Source organism: Phyllobates terribilis, unplaced genomic scaffold, assembly GCF_046119375.1.
Source record: "Phyllobates terribilis strain yellow unplaced genomic scaffold, ASM4611937v1 Scaffold_3__8_contigs__length_932513732, whole genome shotgun sequence".
Lineage (NCBI taxonomy): Eukaryota > Metazoa > Chordata > Amphibia > Anura > Dendrobatidae > Phyllobates > Phyllobates terribilis.
Genome location: NW_027362763.1, coordinates 548,716,139 through 548,734,924, shown reverse-complemented (window position 1 = coordinate 548,734,924; position 18,786 = coordinate 548,716,139). Strand labels below are relative to the sequence as shown.

Here is an 18,786-nt window from a genome sequence, read left to right as displayed (position 1 = left end):
CCACTCCAGCCAGGGACAGGGCTCAGCAGCGCAGCAATGCATCTTGCCCCTCCTGCTGGTCTGGAGTAGTGTAGTGTTGGATGCAGGTGTTTGGGTCCCGGGCAGTACTCCATCCTTACATCAGAGTGAGATACCACACCTCTGGGTGAGATGCAGTACCTCTGTGATGACTGAACCCGCAGGGGCGCCACACAATTATGTTAAATAAATGCAGCACACTAGAAACTACAACATCGCCTAGTCTGCACAGTCTGCGATTGGGGTGCAAAAGTCCTTGGAGATCCATGTGTAGCACCCTGAGGATTCGGCTGCTACAGGGGTATTGCACCTCAACCCAGAGGTGTGATATTCCACTCCCGGGTAAGGATGGAGTGTGGAACTGAGCTCAGATAGACTGCATGCACTACATACATCCCATTTCAGAGGAGCAGGCCGACGGTACTCCCACTTAGAAATGTGCAGGTACAACCGAGCCTGTTCCTGGCTGGAGTGGGAGGGGGGTGGTACATCCCATGTAGTGTAGGGGCAGATAGGGGGAGCAGTCTGGGTAGTGATAGGAGCTCATTGGGTGCTGGTCACCTGAGCTCACACATAGAGGGATATATAAGGAGGGCACCAGCTTAGATCAGGGTCAGACGCTGAGAACAAGTCAGTTGGAGAGAGAGAAGGAAACAGCAGCCCTGGAGAGAGAGAGAGTGGAGCAGAGAAAGACCCAGAGGGGGAAGACTGAAGGGACCCAAGAACCCAAATTAGAGCACCGGGTGAGGAGTCAGCAAGAGGGTACCGGAACCCAAGCTGGTGGGGGCAAAGACATTCCCCAGCCAGAGACCGGAGACCGTGGGCAGTGTCTGTCACGGTCACCCACCACATTCACCCCGAAGGCACACCACATGAAGGGTCAGGGAACCCAGGGCCAAGGGTGTCCCAAAAGAAGGCCCGAGGGAGCTGGACCTAGGTGAATCACTGGTGGGGACGGCTGAAGAAAGGACAGAGGGAGAGCTCAGGGCCACGCTCCGGACTTGTTTGGGGGTTGGCTGGATCCAGGACCTGGTGGACGCAGCACGGCTCGGGTGGTCACTAGCAGCTGGAGTGACCAGTACAACATCAGCAGTAAGTAAACACCCTTAACTGCACAACCCGAGTCTGTCTTCATTGCCGGCTGCACCGCACCACCACAACCCCCATCCTCTGCGCCTGTCCCCTCTGAGGCTATACCCCTCCCGTTGGGGGTTATCCCACCAAGCTGCACATCCACCATCAGCCTCAGCGGACCCTGCTGCAGCGGCGGCCACAGTGACCGCATCACAACGGGTGGCGTAGTCGACATAAAAGAACTTTAATAACATCTGTAGGACTGCCACATAACACTTAGCTTGACGCCCTGGGCACGGGACCGGGTCACAGCCGCTCGGAGACTACAACCCCCCCCCATCTGATCCGGTGCCGGGTATTCCCCTCAAAAAGGAATATGTCCCAGGGGGCGCGTCAACTTTGGCGTAGTCGGCAGGATTACGTGCCCGCAACACCCGGGTACTGCGTGCCTGAAGAAAAGTGCAAGTTTACCTCAGAAAGAAGTCTCCCGCCGGTTCCGGAGGGTCCACGCCATCGGACTCCATCACCAGTCGTTTCCCGCCGATTGTCCGCCATTTCCAGCTTGTTCCCGCCATCTGCAGAGTTTCCCGCCACTGGGAAGCGATTCCCGCCAAAACCGCAGATTTCCCGCCTTGGAAGAGCAGCGGACGCCATTATGGGCGTGCCAAAGGAGGGCAGGAGGCCACCTCCCATCGTGGGCCAGGACAGAAAATGGCGCCAAAAGTGGAAACCGCCCCCACCAACAGAGACTGTGATGCTGGAGGTGTCTGTCAGCGTGAAAGAACTCCCCCTGGAGCTGACAGTCACCGAGTTGCCCCGGGACCGCCCTCGAAGTGGGAGGAGACGAAAGAGGAGAGAAAAGATGGGTGTCGCTTGGAGCAGTCTGGAGCGAGCGCACCCGGAGGCAGGAAGCCTGGAAAGGAGCAGCAGAAAAGCTCACCCGGAGATGGAAAGAGAGCAGAACAGCACCGGCCCGCTGGCCAGGAGTCTGCTAGAGACCGAGGAAGGAGGGCAGAGCAGCACCGGCCCGCTGGCCAGGAGCCTGCCGGAAGCAGAGCAGAGCAGCACCGACCCGATGGTCAGGAGCCTGCTAGAGTCCACAACCCCGCTAGGTCTAGCGGAGATCCTAGCGCAGCTCCCCCGAGACCGGGAGTGTGCACAAACAGCCCTGGAGGGCCTCGCAAGGAGGATGGCCCGGGTACAGCGCGAGATACTGGCGGAGTGGAGCCGGGAGATGGCCCAGCAAGCAGAGACCAGTCAACGGAGCACGCTACCCTGGAAGAGGAAGCAGACCGCCTCTGAGGATGGCGCGGGAGGACCCAAGGCCGGAGACGGCGCCGAGGAGGGAGCCGAACGCATGGAGGCAGGTAAAGGGGACGCCTATACCCCAAGCCGTGACACCGCTTACCTGCCCCAGCTCCCCGTCGCAGAGCCCGAAAGTCCCCCTGCTGTGCCCGTAACCGCCAGGTCACCGCCATGGACTAGGCCCCGACCGGAAGCCGCCGCAGCGACCCCTGTGACGTCACGCGCCCCGACCCGGAGCGTGACAAAGCAGGAAGGACCACCAGCCTGGTCGCAAGGCCTAGTACCCCCGGGCGCCGCACCACCAACAGCGCCCCCTACCTCCGCGGAGCCTCCGGCCTGGCCGCAAGGCCAGGTAGCCCAGGGCGCCGCCGTCCTAACGGTGCCCTTCACCTTCCAGGTGCCCCAGGCCTGGCCGCAAGGCCTGGGCAACCCGGGCGCCACCACCACTGCGCCCGCGCCCGCAATACCTAGGGTGCCACACCTGGGGGAGGACCTCTTCGGCCAGCTCACATGGCCGGACGGGCGGCCCTTCATCTGGCCCGAAGGGTACCCTGAGCTGGAGCGGCAGCAAAGACTAGGGCCCTTGTGTGAGCCCCTAATCCCGGCTCCGAAGCCCGTGGCTCGGGTCTCGCCTCCTCTAGCAGAAGCCCAATTCGTGTGGGACCCCACGGGAGAAGATTTGATGGGGTTCACCGGAGAAACTCGGGCAGCCGCAGCTGAACGTACAGAGTGTTGCCGTCAACAGCTGGCAGAGTTTAAGAGAGAACGGGAGGAGAGGCGGGTCAGAGAACAACAGGCCCAAATCCAGAGCGCGGAGCAGAAGAGCCGGACTAGGAGGAACCCCCGTGCAGCGCATTGTCCCCGCACCATCGGGACAGTGATAAAGTTCAACCCGCAGCATGGGTGGGGCTTTATTCGGGACCCTAACAACCGCGGTGACGTTTTTGTGACTCGCAGAGACGTCGAGTCCCACCTGCCGGAAGGTCACAAAGGCCGTGACCTCTACGTCGGAGACGAGGTCACTTTCAGCCGGCACAAGTGTGCCAAAGGACCTTACGCCCTCCACGTACACCGCTTGACGGAGGAGGAGTTGCGGTACGGAGAGGAGGAGCCAGAGGACCCGGACGGGTCTGAAGCAACACCATATCAAGAAAAAGCAGGAGGGAGCCGTCGTTGAGGACGGGAGTAGAGACTGTATATAGTTGCCCGTCGGGGCACAGTGAACCGTTAGAGCTAAAATAGTCCCCGTTGGGACCAGTGAACTGTTTACCCGTTAACCCCTTTATCCTACAGGCTGAGGACTGTGAGCAGCCATTCCCTTCCCTCTACCTGGCCGAGGACTGAGAGCGGCCAACTTCCAACTTCTCCCTGTATATAGTTGCGCTTCCTAAAGCGCCCCCTACCGGTTTTATAGAAAACCAGTTTTTCTAAGAGACTGTCGCACTTTTCCCGGACACACGTTGCACAGTGTCCGGAGGAGGAACCAGAGACAAGAGAAGTCTACGAGAATGTTTATATAAAAAAGTTTTATATATATAATGTTTTATATGTTTTATATGTTTATATGAAAAAAAAAAAAAAATTGCATGTTTTGGTGTTTTATGTCTTTACAGCCCGAGGACGTGCTGTGATTTACCAGGGGGGAATGTAGCACCCTGAGGATTCGGCTGCTACAGGGGTATTGCACCTCAACCCAGAGGTGTGATATTCCACTCCCGGGTAAGGATGGAGTGTGGAACTGAGCTCAGATAGACTGCATGCACTACATACATCCCATTTCAGAGGAGCAGGCCGACGGTACTCCCACTTAGAAATGTGCAGGTACAACCGAGCCTGTTCCTGGCTGGAGTGGGAGGGGGGTGGTACATCCCATGTAGTGTAGGGGCAGATAGGGGGAGCAGTCTGGGTAGTGATAGGAGCTCATTGGGTGCTGGTCACCTGAGCTCACACATAGAGGGATATATAAGGAGGGCACCAGCTTAGATCAGGGTCAGACGCTGAGAACAAGTCAGTTGGAGAGAGAGAAGGAAACAGCAGCCCTGGAGAGAGAGAGAGTGGAGCAGAGAAAGACCCAGAGGGGGAAGACTGAAGGGACCCAAGAACCCAAATTAGAGCACCGGGTGAGGAGTCAGCAAGAGGGTACCGGAACCCAAGCTGGTGGGGGCAAAGACATTCCCCAGCCAGAGACCGGAGACCGTGGGCAGTGTCTGTCACGGTCACCCACCACATTCACCCCGAAGGCACACCACATGAAGGGTCAGGGAACCCAGGGCCAAGGGTGTCCCAAAAGAAGGCCCGAGGGAGCTGGACCTAGGTGAATCACTGGTGGGGACGGCTGAAGAAAGGACAGAGGGAGAGCTCAGGGCCACGCTCCGGACTTGTTTGGGGGTTGGCTGGATCCAGGACCTGGTGGACGCAGCACGGCTCGGGTGGTCACTAGCAGCTGGAGTGACCAGTACAACATCAGCAGTAAGTAAACACCCTTAACTGCACAACCCGAGTCTGTCTTCATTGCCGGCTGCACCGCACCACCACAACCCCCATCCTCTGCGCCTGTCCCCTCTGAGGCTATACCCCTCCCGTTGGGGGTTATCCCACCAAGCTGCACATCCACCATCAGCCTCAGCGGACCCTGCTGCAGCGGCGGCCACAGTGACCGCATCACAACGGGTGGCGTAGTCGACATAAAAGAACTTTAATAACATCTGTAGGACTGCCACATAACACTTAGCTTGACGCCCTGGGCACGGGACCGGGTCACAGCCGCTCGGAGACTACAACCCCCCCCCATCTGATCCGGTGCCGGGTATTCCCCTCAAAAAGGAATATGTCCCAGGGGGCGCGTCACATGACTTGTTCATCTTGATGAAAGTTAGGCAGTCTACTTTCAGGTGACAACCATCAGGCCACCACCAGCAGCGCTGAAGACACGTTCTGAGAGAACGCTGGCTGCTAGGCATGATAAAGCCTCCAAGGCGTGACAGGCAAGCTCAGGCCACTCTTCCATTTTTGAAGACCAAAATGTAAAAGGGTCCAAACACTCCAAGTTGGTATTAATATTGAGCTCAGGAAACTCCTGCCCTATCCTCTTAAGTCATTCACCACATGTCAGACATGTACTCTGCTGTGCTGGTGCACGAGCTGGTCTAAAAAATGTGCAAAAGGACTCACAGAAATTGCTTCTGCCACTTACACTGCTGCTGCTGCTAATGTTTTTGCGTTGACTTATTGATGTTCCTGAAGTTGGAAGTCTAGAGCTGCGATGCACACTGTGTGCCTCACTGCTGTCTTGGGGAAAGCCTCTCTTAACCCTGCTGTTCTGTTCAGGTCTACTATACACTTATAATGGTCTGGTCATTTTTGACCGGACCTATTAAAGTCTTGATTTTTAGCTAATTTAAGTGTTTTATTTGAATGCCTGTTGCATTAGTATACCGTATGTGAACATGGTTGTTCATAAACAAATGAAAAATGAAATCAAAAACTTAATTTTAATTTTTTTGTATCAAAAAATGTTACATGGCCTTATTGCAATTTTCATGCATATTGCACATTTGCACATAGAAAAAAACATTCTTTATATAATTGTAAACTATAAATAATAACATCAAACTGTATGTAAATATTTTTTTTTTTTCAAAAAAATAAAAAAAATAAAAAGTTCATTTTTTTTCTATATAAAATGGTAAATAAGGTTCATAGTGCTAAATTTACTGTTTGCATTCGCCACAAGTATAATCTACATGTCTTTTGCATAAGTACTTTGCACAACTGCAACATATCACATTTGTTTTGTGATTACTTGATTTTGGACAGAAGGCACATTGTTTCCATTTTAGGCTGGTTGCGTTGCTGGTGGAGGCTGTGGGAATTGTAGCAATGCTGGTGGAAGCCATTGGTTCGCTTTCTTTAGCATGCTGTTGGATCCTGTGGATGATGGCTGCCGCTCCATCATCTCTGGGTGTTACTTTTCTTTCTTCGATATATGGGCTAACCAGTAAGTTTCCCAACACAGTAATAGAACCAGCTAAAACAAGGAAAATAAGAAAATCTTTTCATTTACAATGTGAAATGTTGACAATTGAATTGAACTATTTCTACATGAACAGCAGGGTAAATAAGATACAGTGAAAAAAAATTGTACATAACTATATTGGAAGCGAATCCATCTGCTGTATTGTAATTTGAAAATGTATGTATGTGTAAATCTGCATCGACCAAAAGGACCTAGATAAATTGATAAATAGTAGTATATGCAATATATAGTCCAAAATGAGATTATAACTCCTTTATTTTACTCAAAAATGGCTGGAGATTAGTATAAAAGGCTATCAGTCATTTTTGACCGAACAGTACAAGTGTAAAAAAGAACGTGGAGCAAAAAGTAAACAAAAAATAAAAAAATACTCATAGTAAGAGGGAAAGTCAATTAACCACAAGTTTCAGAACCACATAATGAATATTTTAAAAAATATGAAATTTTAAATTTGGTCATTTTTGACCGAACAGAACAGCAGGGTTAAGGTTGTGTAATAGCGTATTTCGATACTCCAGCATGTGCTTGTCCCTTTCCAGAGCGGGAATCATCTGGTAAAATTTACTCTTATAATGTGGATCTAACAAAGTGGCAACCCAGTAGTCAGCACTATTTTGAATCCTAACTATACGGGGATCATGTTGCATATGTGACGCCCTCCCTGAGCGGTGGGGTCACTCGGAGCCGGGCCAGTGTAGATGTTGCGGGGATGCAGTCGTGGTCTCGACCCGGTCCGTGCCCAGGGCTGTCACATGAAAATAATGGTATAGATAGATTGTGGTCAAATTCGGGTGCCAGGAACTGGATAAATACGACTGGAAGGATATTTAAAAGAAAACGAACCTCTTTATTCGACAATGTTATGCCCACAACGCGTTTCTGCAGCGATCTGCTGCCTTCATCAGGTGGAATTACCACCTGATGAAGGCAGCAGATTGCTGCAGAAACGCGTTGTGGGCATAACATTGTCGAATAAAGAGGTTAGTTTTCTTTTAAATATCCTTCCAGTCGTATTTATTCAGTTCCTGGCGCCCGAATTTGACCACAATCTATCTATACTATTTCTGCATTCCCCGAGGGGATTTGTGGCTCGGAGCTGCAGGGAACTGTATGTGCTCGCTGGAACCAGGACCTTGATGATGTCACCATCACGTGATTCATAGCCGGTACCACGTGACTGGCAGCAGACAGCGGTCATCAGAAACCACGCACCATAAGCGGCAGCTACCACCTTGTATACCAGAGGCTTTCACACCTGGGTTGTGCGGTTTGCACAACCCCCCTAAGGTGAGCAGCCTACCATTATTTGCACAGCCAGTTCATTATCTATCAGGTTCACACAGGCACAGCGCTTCTCCCCCCCACCCTTTTTTTGTTTTACATGAAAATAATGGGCTTTTTGGATGAGTGGTTGTTCGACTACGCCACCTGTGGATTCTGGTGAAGGCCACCAGTGCTGCTACAGTCCTCTGAGGCTGATGTTCTGGCAGCTTGGTTGGTACTACTCCCCACTGGCGGAGTAGGCCTCAGGGCAGTGAATGATGAGCAGTGTGGAGGGATGGTGGGTGCAGTGCCGCGCAGGAATAAACAAGCGGAGGCGGTGAATGAAGTCATCCGGGTCTTTACTCACTTTAGATGAACTTTCAGCCGCAAAGCTTCTCTCTGCTACACACGGCGTACTGCGGCCACCAGGAAGGGGGTTCAGCACTTCCCAGGTAGATCAGGAGCACCTGTCAAGACCCCGTCAGTGTGTTCCTCTCCTTCTCCTCCCGCTTGTGTTCCTCCCTGGGATCCACTAAGCCGCCGGGCTTTTCCAACAGTGATGTGAAGTACACAGTCAGATATCGGGGGCCGGTCCCACCTCTTGCAGCAGGAATCCCTCTGGCTAGGCCAGAGTGAAGAATACCGGTGGCGACTCCGCTCCGTCCGTATCCCCCTGGGATCCTTTTGCCTGTGGAGCCTATCTCCTCTACTCCCCTCCTAGGCCTTCTTAGAACGGGACCCTGACCGGGCAGAGACACTGGTTAACTCTGACCCGCTCCTCGTCTCAAGGCCTGAGAACGAGGACCGTGAATCTTAAGCCAGCTACAGACTCTTGCTGGACCCTGACAGAAGACCACAATCAAAAGACCTTGAAATAAAGATGCCCGTAGATTATATAAGAATCAATAAGTGCTTCCTGTAAGTGTTTCCTCCACCCTCACCCATTACTTGGTTCCCCCTATCTTTGGTTCCCCCCATCTCCTCTATCCCGGGCTGGGGCAGCACACTGGTGCATTTAAGCCCCCTACAGGACAGGAGTGGTGTAGTGTTGAGTGTGAAGTAGGGTCCTGAGTGATGCTCCATCCTTACCTGGAAGAGGAGATACCTCACCTAATCTGAGGTGCAGTACCCCTGTGGCGACTGAACCCTCAGGGGCGCCACACATAGAGTGCAGCAAAAAGGTCCAAGCCCATGGTGTGTTGAATAACACAGATGCTTGTTTCTTCTATCCACTCCCGCCAACCACGAACAACAGGGGATGATTATTCTCTTCATCTCCTGACTGTTGCTCGCCCATCACCTCTTCCTCCTCCATTTGTTCCTCGGCTCCTGCACCTTCACTAACAGTTTTTCTGGTATCACCAGCCCCCCTCGATCGCTGTAATCCACTCTCCCTTGGCACCCGCCTGTGTGTCGACAGTCTGGAACTTAGAGCCATTGTTATCCCTTCCGCATCCTCCTATGCTTCCTCCTCTTCCTCTGGGACCAACACATCCTCCCACAGGCTATTCAAAGTCTGTTCCCGCATGTAGATCACCAGAATAGTGATGCTGATGATGGCATTGTCAGTGCTAACCATCTTAGTAACCATTTCAAAACTGTGCAGAAGGGTGCAGAGGTCCTTAATCTATTGCCTCTCCACAAACGTGATTTGCCCCATGTCCGTACTGCGTTGGCCCAGGCCATACGACATGAGATACTGCTTCAGGATTCGTTGCTGTTGTCACAGTCACTGCAACATGTGCAGAGTGGAATTCCACCATGTCGGCACATTGCATATCAACCGGTTAACTGGCATGAACAAAGACCTCTGTATCAATTCAAGTTGATAAACTGAGGGGTGCGAACAGTGGAAGTGAGCACACAGCTTCCGTGCTTTCTGCAGCAGCGCTTCCATGTCAGGAAAGTGGCGAAGAAATTGCAGTACCACAAGTTTGAGGACGTGAGCCATGCAATTCTAGTGAGTGAGGATCCCCCACCAGATTCACACCATTATCAGACACGGCCTTCCTTGGCTCCAGGTTCAACAGAGACAGCTATTGCTCAAACTCGGCTTGGATAGCTGTCCACAACTCTTCAAGCAGTATGACTGCAATCTCCAAGGCATATTAATTTCAAGACTGCCTGATTGCGAAAAGCCCTGGCTGTGCAGTATGGAGGTGGGGGGGATTCTCTATGCACTGTTGGAACGCGTGTCTCATTAAGGCAGAGGTTGAGGGCGCAGATGGAGGCCCTAGAGGAGGTGGAGGAGGCAGAAGCAGTGGAGTAAGTGTTAAATACAGAGGCTTATCCCACAAGTCTTGGGGATTCCAAGACTTGTGGAGCAGCCCCTTCCCTGCCTGCCACCAGAGTCACCCAGTGCCCAGTCTGCCAGATGTAATGCCCCTGGCCATGCTTACTCGTCCAGGTGTCTGTGGTGAAATACACCCTGGCAAACATAGATTTAGACAAGGAACAGGTGATGTTGTGTGTTATATACTGTTGTAGTGCAGGCACAGTTTCTTAGAGAAGTAATGGCGACTGGGCAACTGATACTGGGGGACTGCGACAGCCATCAGCTTTCGAAAACCGTCTGTATCCACCAGGCGGAAAGGCAGCATTTCCGTGGCCAATAGATTGGAGATGGTAACGTTCAACCTCTTAGCTTTGTCATGTGTGGGAGGAAGCAATCTTTTATGTGACCACAACTGCGGGACCGAGGGCAGGCTGCAGTGCTGAGAGAGGGCAGAGTAGGGTGAACCTGACAAACTGCTGGACCATGAGTGAGGTGCAGGCAGAGATGTTTCGGTGGATTGAGAAAGATGTGGTGTGCTCAGTGAAACAAACACAGTAGGCATGTTTCACGGGTCTCTACAGGTAAATAAGTAGAGGTTCTGTGGTTGGAGACCTGCGTAGCAACACATAGCACGGTGGCAGAGGAGGAGGTACAAGCAGCAGATGCGGTTGATGGGGCAGCCGATGGTTGGTGAGGCCCACTGGTCCCCATTTTTTCGCAGTGAGATTGCCAAAGTAACACATGTTGATCGTGCATGTGACGGTCCATGCATATAGTAGTCAAATTATTGCATTTTTTCTCTCTTTTTTTGCAAAGTTGGCAGATAACGTGAGTTGGCTCATACTTTACGGTGTCAAAAAAAGGCCCAGGCTAGGCAACCCTTGCTGCTCCTGCGAGCTGCAGACCTGCGTCCGCTGCTGGCCACAGCCACAGTTGTGGCTAAGGATGCAGTGCTCATCGTGGTTGCATCACTCCGTGTCTGTGACATAGGCCGCAACATTACCTCCTCGTCTTCCTCCTCCTCCACCTCCTCAGATGAGCTACTCAGCTGCTTGCCTCGGGGTTCACAGTAAGTGGGATCTATAACCTCTTCATCATCCTCTTTGTTCTCTCATTCCTCGCCCTGAGAGTCACCCTCCTTCTCTTCCTGCCCTGACAGCACAGTACAGTCCACGTGAGCCTCAGGTATCTGAGTCTCATCAGGACCACCTATCCCCCGTGGGTTAACATCTGATGACGAGGGTCAGAATTCTGCTCGGACCCTACTTTGTCCTGCCCCGGATCCAACCTAAAAAATTTAATTTGAGCATCAGTGCAGATGCTTTCCTCCTCTTGAGTTTGTGAATCTTTGGAGCTGACTTCTGATGCCCATGGCATAGAATGTGTGACCAACTCTGCAGACTCACCCATCTGTGGTTCCCTGCAGTCAGTCGGGTGGTTGGAAAGTTGTGACATGGGGGGACACAAGGGTAATTAGGATGCCAACTCTGAGGAATGTTCTGTGTGTGATGTTGATGTGGAGAAAAAGGAGGAGAGGCTACTTGATAAAGCACTTGCCATCCACTGGAGCACATGCTCTTTCTGGCCCTCATCTACAAGGCGTACCGCTGTGCAGCTGCCAAAGAAAGGAAGTGGAGTAGCTAATCCAGTAACGGAAGTTGTCAGTCGTGTTTGGATAGGACGTGACGGTGTTGGTTCATTAGAGCTTTCACTAACATTACCACCTACCCCATGTATATCTTGAACACCAAACCTATGACCTCGCTTTTTCCCACTCATGTTGCTCAGATAGTGTGGTTGGAGCACGCTTTTAGCAACAAAAAATTAGATTTTTTTACTTTGGATGAGCCCTGTATAAAATAGAATATATGCTCTAAACAACTTCAAACTGAGATCTGGCCTGCTGTATCAACTTAATAACAGAAGAAATGTTTGTTTTTTTTACTGTGGATGAGGCCTGTATGCAATAGAATATATGCTCCAAAAAAATGTAAACTGAGATCTCCCCTGCTGTACCACGTTAGTAACAGAAGAAATTATTTTTTTAACTGTGGATGAGGCCTGTATAAAATAGAATATATGCTCCAAACTATTTCAAACTGAAAGGAGGCAAGGAAGCCCCTCTGCTCTGCCCCCCGTGATTACATGACGATGACCCGATCTTTACCATAACGACATCCGGGTCAACAGAGCTAGCAAACTTGCTAGATCATGATCAGTGCATGATCTAACAAGTTCGCCTGTAGCACTGACAGTTTGTAAGGCATAGGAATGCTCCTGCATCCTTATGCTTTATAAGCGGTCAGGCTGAAAAAAGTGAAAGTACCATAGTGGGACAAAGTAAAAAGTAAAAAAAAGTGAAAAAAATATTGTAAAAATATAAAAAAAAAAAAAAAAAGGAAAATAATAAATAGAAAATATATATATTGTACCCATAAATAAATATTTTTATGAAAAAAAAGTACACATATTTGATATAGCCACGTCTGGAATGACCTGACCTATAAAACTGTCCCATTAGTTAGCCCCTTCAGTGAACACCGTAAAAAAAACACAAGGTAAAAAAAGTGGAATAAAACGCAATCAAAAAAGTGAATGTAAATAAATGTGGTACCTCTGAAAATGTCATCTTGTCCCGCAACAAACAAGCTGTCATATATACATACAACTCCATCAGCGGAAAAATAAAAAAGTTATAGCTCTCAGAATAAAGCGATGCAAAATAATTTTTTTTTCCAATAAAACAATTTTTATTTTGTAAAAGCGCCAAAACATAAAAAAAACAATATAAATGTGGTGTTGTTGCAATCGTACCAACCGGAAGAATAAATCCACCTCATCAATTTTACCACATGAGGAACTGCATAAAAAAAAACAAAAAACAATTCCTGAATTGCTGGTTTTTGTTCATTCTGCCTCCCAATAATCGGAATAGAAAGTGATCCCACAAAAAAAAAGCCATCACATGACTCTGTCAGTAGAAATATGGAAAAATTATAGCTCTCAAAATATGGCGATGCCAAAACTAGTTTTTGCAATAAAAAGTGTCTTTTAGTGTGTGACAGTAGTCAAACATAAAAAAAAACCCATATAAATCTGATATCACTGTAATCGCACCGACCAGAAGAATAAAGTCGTCTAATCATTTATACCGCACAAGAAATGATGTAAAAAAATATATAAAAACAATTCTCCACCTGCTGTCGATTTGTTCATTCTGCTTCCCAAAGATTGCAGTAAGGCTCGGCTCACATTTATCCTGCGCTCTGTGCAGAGCGCTTACCCTGAGGTTTCCGTGTAAATCTCTGAAATACGTGATTCAAACTTAACCTCCGGTGGAAGATTTCCTACAATGAGGCAGATGGAGGCACTGTGGACGCCATTTGGCCTGTGATCCGGTGGTGTCCGTCTTTTTAGGCGTGCATAAAAGCACGGTTCGCCACAGTTTTTTGCACATCTGAAAAGAAGGACACCACTGAACAGAGGCCAGATGGAATCCAAAGTAACTCTGCTGCCTCATTATAGAGAATGGATCCTTTGGGCATTTCATCTGAATCATGTCACTCGGAGATTTAGATGGAAACCTCGATGTAAGTGCTCAGCGTAGAGCGCCGGATAAATGTGATCCCAAATGTTGCTTAAAATGTTCCTAACAAAAGCTTCAAATCAATGCACAAAAAAGTTAGTCGCCATTCAGGTCTTTCATTTGTCAATGGAAACATAGGGTGTTTCCACGTTACTGGTAACACAAACACAAATCCAAATGCCCCTCTCTCTTCATGTTTGGCATTCCTGTAGAGTTGAGAGTCCACCTAATTTACGGGTGCATGGACACAACGTACTGGTCACTACAACATACTGGTCACTTCAACGTACTGGTCACTACAACGGCAGCTTACAATTTTCACTCAGCAAGATCTGCTGCTTGTTACTGGAAAGCAAATATGAGTAAGTCCAAGTTCGTATCCCTGCACTCCATGTTGGCTTTGGTGCTGTGCCTGCATGTTTTCCGGCACATGACAGCTGATCTGTACAGCTGACATGGGCCCCTTACAGCTGCGGGTGGAATTGCGATCCACCTGAGGCTGTTAACATGTTAAATGCCGATGTTAATCTTTAACAGCGGCATTTAACATGGTCGTGCAGGAAGTGCGACACTAATTCCGCCCATCGGCGCCCGTGCCATATGTCTGCGGGTCACCAATGGTTTGACATGACAATCCGGGTTCTGCAGGAGACCCCTGTGGTTGTCATTGCTGGGATGCTATGAGCGCTACCCAGAAGTTGGAGCTCATAGCAAGTGAGCATTTTTGCTACACACAACAGTGCTTAAACCGATGATAATAGCTTCTTGTCTCCCATGTGGACTATTGAAATATGTGAAAAGTTAAAAAAAAAAGTTTTTAAAAATATGAAAAAAATATAAAAGTTCAAATCACCCCCCTTCAAAATAAAGCAATAAAAAAATATCAAATATACACATATTTGATATCGCAGTGTTCAGAAACACCTGATCTATCAATATATAAAAATAATTAATCCAATCGGTAAACGGTGTAATGAGAAAATAAATCAAAACGCCAGAATTATGTTTGTTTGGTCACCGCAACATTGCAATAAAATGCAATAACAGGCTATCAAAACATCGTATCTACCCCAAAATGGTATCAATAAAAATTTCAGCTCTGCGTGCAAAAAATAAGCCTTCAACCAGCCCCAGAACCCAAAAAATAGAGACGCCACGGGTCTTGCAAAATGCCGCCTTTTTTTTTTTTTTAACAAACTTTGGATTTTTTTTCACTACATACATAAAAAAGAACCTATACATGTTTGGCACCCACAAACTCGTAATGACCTTGGGAATTATAATGGCAGGTCAGTTTTAGCATTTAGTGAACATGGTAAAAAATAAATAAATTGTGGAATTTCACTTTTTTTGCAATTTCAAAGCACTGAATTTTTTTCCCATTTTCCAGTACATGATATGGTAAAACCAATAGTGTCGTTCAAAAGTACAACTCGTCCCGCAAAAAAACAAGCCCTCACGTGGCCATATTGACCGAAAAATAAAAAGTTATGGCTCTGGAAATAAGAGGAACAAAAAACGAAAAACGCAACAACGGAAAAACTCAAGGTCGCAAATGGGTTAATATTGCCTATGTGTTACAGACTGTGATGCCATGATTGTGACATGTAGACAACAATAATTCACAAAGTAATCAAGCGAGCTACTACAGGAAAATGTTGCCATTGAGAGGAGTTGTGATAGGCATAAAAAGTGTGAACCGAGTTGCTGAGATAGTAACTCAAAGACTGTTGCATAGTGATGGAGGTGCTGCTGGGGAAAATGCCAGCAGATTGTTACAAGTGTTAGTGAATTGTTACCAGTGTAATCGAATTGTCACAAATTTCAACCTATTGTTGCAAGAGCCTACTTTTTTCTTTGTGTTCCAATCAACCTGTTACCTCATGTAACACTTTGTAACTATCAAGTTTGGTGTCTCAAATAAGACTGTGAAACAATCGTCAGGGTACGCCTGCATCGTTTTGCCATTCCTGAGTGGAAACCATTATACCCCCAAAAGCCAACACATCTTAATTATGTAAGAAGGGTCCATGAGGACTGGGCTCCAGCATAAATGGGAAAATGTTGAAACATAGCTTTTACTGTGCAATTGAAAACATGGTGACAAAAAGCAATACGATAAAAAAGATTAAGGAGCCATAATCGTTTATGCATTTCGGTTTAGCAACCCTTATTCATGAGCTATGAATAAGGGATGCTAAATCCAAATGGGTAAGCTTAAGGATACTTGATATTTTTTATTTTATTGCTTTTTCTCACCATATTTTCTAAATACATCAATGAAAGGCTGAGATATTAAACAGGCATTTTCATCTATGTTCACCAACGAACTGTCTTTTCCAGGGATCTTCCAGCAGGGCAAAAATCAAAGTTCACCACCTGATATAACTATTTTAACACAAAAAGAAGTACACCTGCGTCCGAGCAAATTTCGCATTGACAAATCCCCTGACCCTGGTGGCATTCATCCACGGATACTGAGGAAATTGAGCTCAGTAGTTGGCAGACAGCTGTATCTTATATTCTTAGACTCTCTTGTAACAGGGTTAGTGCCACAGGATTGCAGGATGGCTGATGTGGTATTGATATTCAACAAAGGTAAGAAGGTGGATCCAGGTAACTACCGTCCGGTAAGTCTGACATCAGTGGTGTGCAAAGTTTTTGAGGGCATCATAAGAGATTACTTGCAGAGTTATATCGCAGAGAATAATATAATAAATGATAACTAGCACGGATTCATGAAAGATAAGTCGTTACTAACCAATATGTTGGGTTTCTGTGAGGAGGTACGTGCAAATCTGGATGTTGGTAATGCGGCTGATGTGATTTATCTGGACTTTGCAAAGGCATTTGATACTGTGCCACATAACAGCCTCATACTGAAGCTACAGAAGGAAGGACTTGGGGGAACTATATGTAGATGGTTAAGGAATTGGCTAAATGATAGGAAACAAAGAGTCATCATAAATGGTACCTTCTCTAAATGGGATATAGTCAGCAATGGGGTACCACAAGGATCTGTGCTAGGACCGATTCTTTTTAACCTCTTTATTAATGACCTTGGGGATGGGTTTGAGAGTAAAATGTCAGTATTTGCTGATGACACCAAACTATGTAGGATATTAAAATCTGATCTTAACATTACGATATTCCAGAACGATCTGGATAAGATGACTGAATGGGCAAACAATTAGCAGATGAGGTTTAATGTAAATAAATATAGAGAAATTGTTACGCAAGATGTGGGAAAGACTTAGTGCAACACAGAGGGAAAAGAGGGAAAGGGAGCCCAAAGACTAGGGAAAGGGGGGAGTGGAGACCTCCTAGTCTGCTCTAGTGTCACCCTGTCTGAACTACCATCTCTATATTGGCTCTTCACCAATTGTCGCACGCGTGCCTCACCCTGACTTTCCCTGGCATATGGCTAAGACTAGGGAAAGAAGGAGATGAGCACTAGTCGATCTCCACTAAACTCTATAGACAACAAGTGTAGACAAAAAGGGGGGAATTTCTTAGATTTAGACGACTCCAAACGAATGCGCACATGGCCTCAAGCTAAAGAGTGGACGAAGTACTGCTCTTGCAAAAGCCTCACAAGTAGTAATGAATATCGCCAGCACCTCCCTCTCAGATACACCAGGTATTTATACACCCAGGCCAGGGAGCTAATTAGCCAGAGGGAGGCAGCCGCTGGGTTCCAGAGACAGCCAGCCTCTAAGAACATGTCTGTAATGCCAAACGTAGAGATCTCCTGCAACCAACTGCAGGGCGACTTTCTGTCACCTCTGACACACCCGTGACAGTAATGCACCTAGGGCAGAGTAGTCCTATTGCTGCATACAGATTAAACGGTAGTATACTCGGGACTACAGAACAGGAGAAGAACTTGGGTATTCTGGTTACAAGTAAGCTGAGCAGCAGCACTCAATGTCAAGCAGCAGCCACAAAAGCAAAAAGATTTTAGGATGTATAAAAAGAGAAATAAAATCCTGCAATCCCAACGTACTATTACCCCTTTAACAATCAATGTTGAGGCCACCAATAAATAGAATATGGGATCCAGTTATGGCCTCCACATTTTAAAAAGGATATTAAGAAGTTAGAGTCAGTTAAAAAGCAGGCAACCAGCGATGGAATGCCTCTCATATGATGAGAGGTTGAAAAAGTTGAGCTTGTTTAGCTTAGAAAAACGAGGCCTCAGAGCGGATCTCATTTACATGTATAAATATATGTGTGGTCAATACAAAGGACTAGCACATGATTTATTCCTTTCAAAGACTATACTAAGGACAAGGGGGCACTCATTATGGGTGGAAGAAAGGTGATTCCGGCACCTAAACAGGAAAGGGTTCTTTACAGTCAGAGCAGTCAGACTGTTGAATGCCCTACCACAAAAGGTAGTAATCACAGACACTATAACAACATTCAAGAAAAATAGGATGACTTTCTCGATACAAATAACATTGTGCGTTACAGTTAAATTAGACAAAATGTACAATTGGGGGAGGAAGGTTGAACTTGATGGACCTAGGTGTTTATTCAACCTATGTTACTATATTACTATGTTTTTAATTGCACAGTAAAAGCTATGGTTCAACATTTTCCCACTGGTGCTGGAGCCCAGTCCTCATGGATCCTACGTCCATTTCTGACCTGGATACAAGCCTGGTGTCTTGCTACACTCCTTGCACCACGCCCTGACCAAATTAGGTCTATCAGGGTTCCTATGTGAACACAAGTGATTTTCACACTGAATTGTCATGCATGGATGTTGAGCTGATTACCTTTTTTCCTTTCCTTCAATTACACTTAAAGGAGCACACAATCATATATCTCATCTTATCAAAGGCTTAAAGGGATATTCCCATCTCTAAGATTCTATCCCAACATGTAGTAGGTGTAATAATTATAATATTAACAAAAATGTCCAATTAGAAATGTCATATAGTTTTTCTGATTCGCTATGCTTCTCTCCTCATGTGCAGACATTGCAGGACCTTAGGTATCCATGGTTACGGCCACTAGAAACTAGCAAACTGTCACTATATCAGTGGTTGTAACCATGGATGCCTAAGGTCCTGCAATGCCTGCACATGAGGAAAGAGACATGACAAATCAGAAAACTTATTCTACATTACTAATTGGAGGTATTTGCTAATATTATTACAGCTACTACATATTGGGATAGGATCTTGAAGATGGTGGAGCATAAGCAATTAATAAAGGTCT

At 47.3% G+C, this 18,786-nt stretch overlaps 1 protein-coding gene across 1 annotated transcript in view; it reads left to right on the top strand.

The window, feature by feature from the left end:
* The window catches only part of TAGAP (T cell activation RhoGTPase activating protein), a 365,673-nt gene that overhangs the window by 238,686 nt on the left and 108,201 nt on the right, over window positions 1-18,786 (top strand). The gene's annotated exons all lie outside the window — the stretch shown is intronic.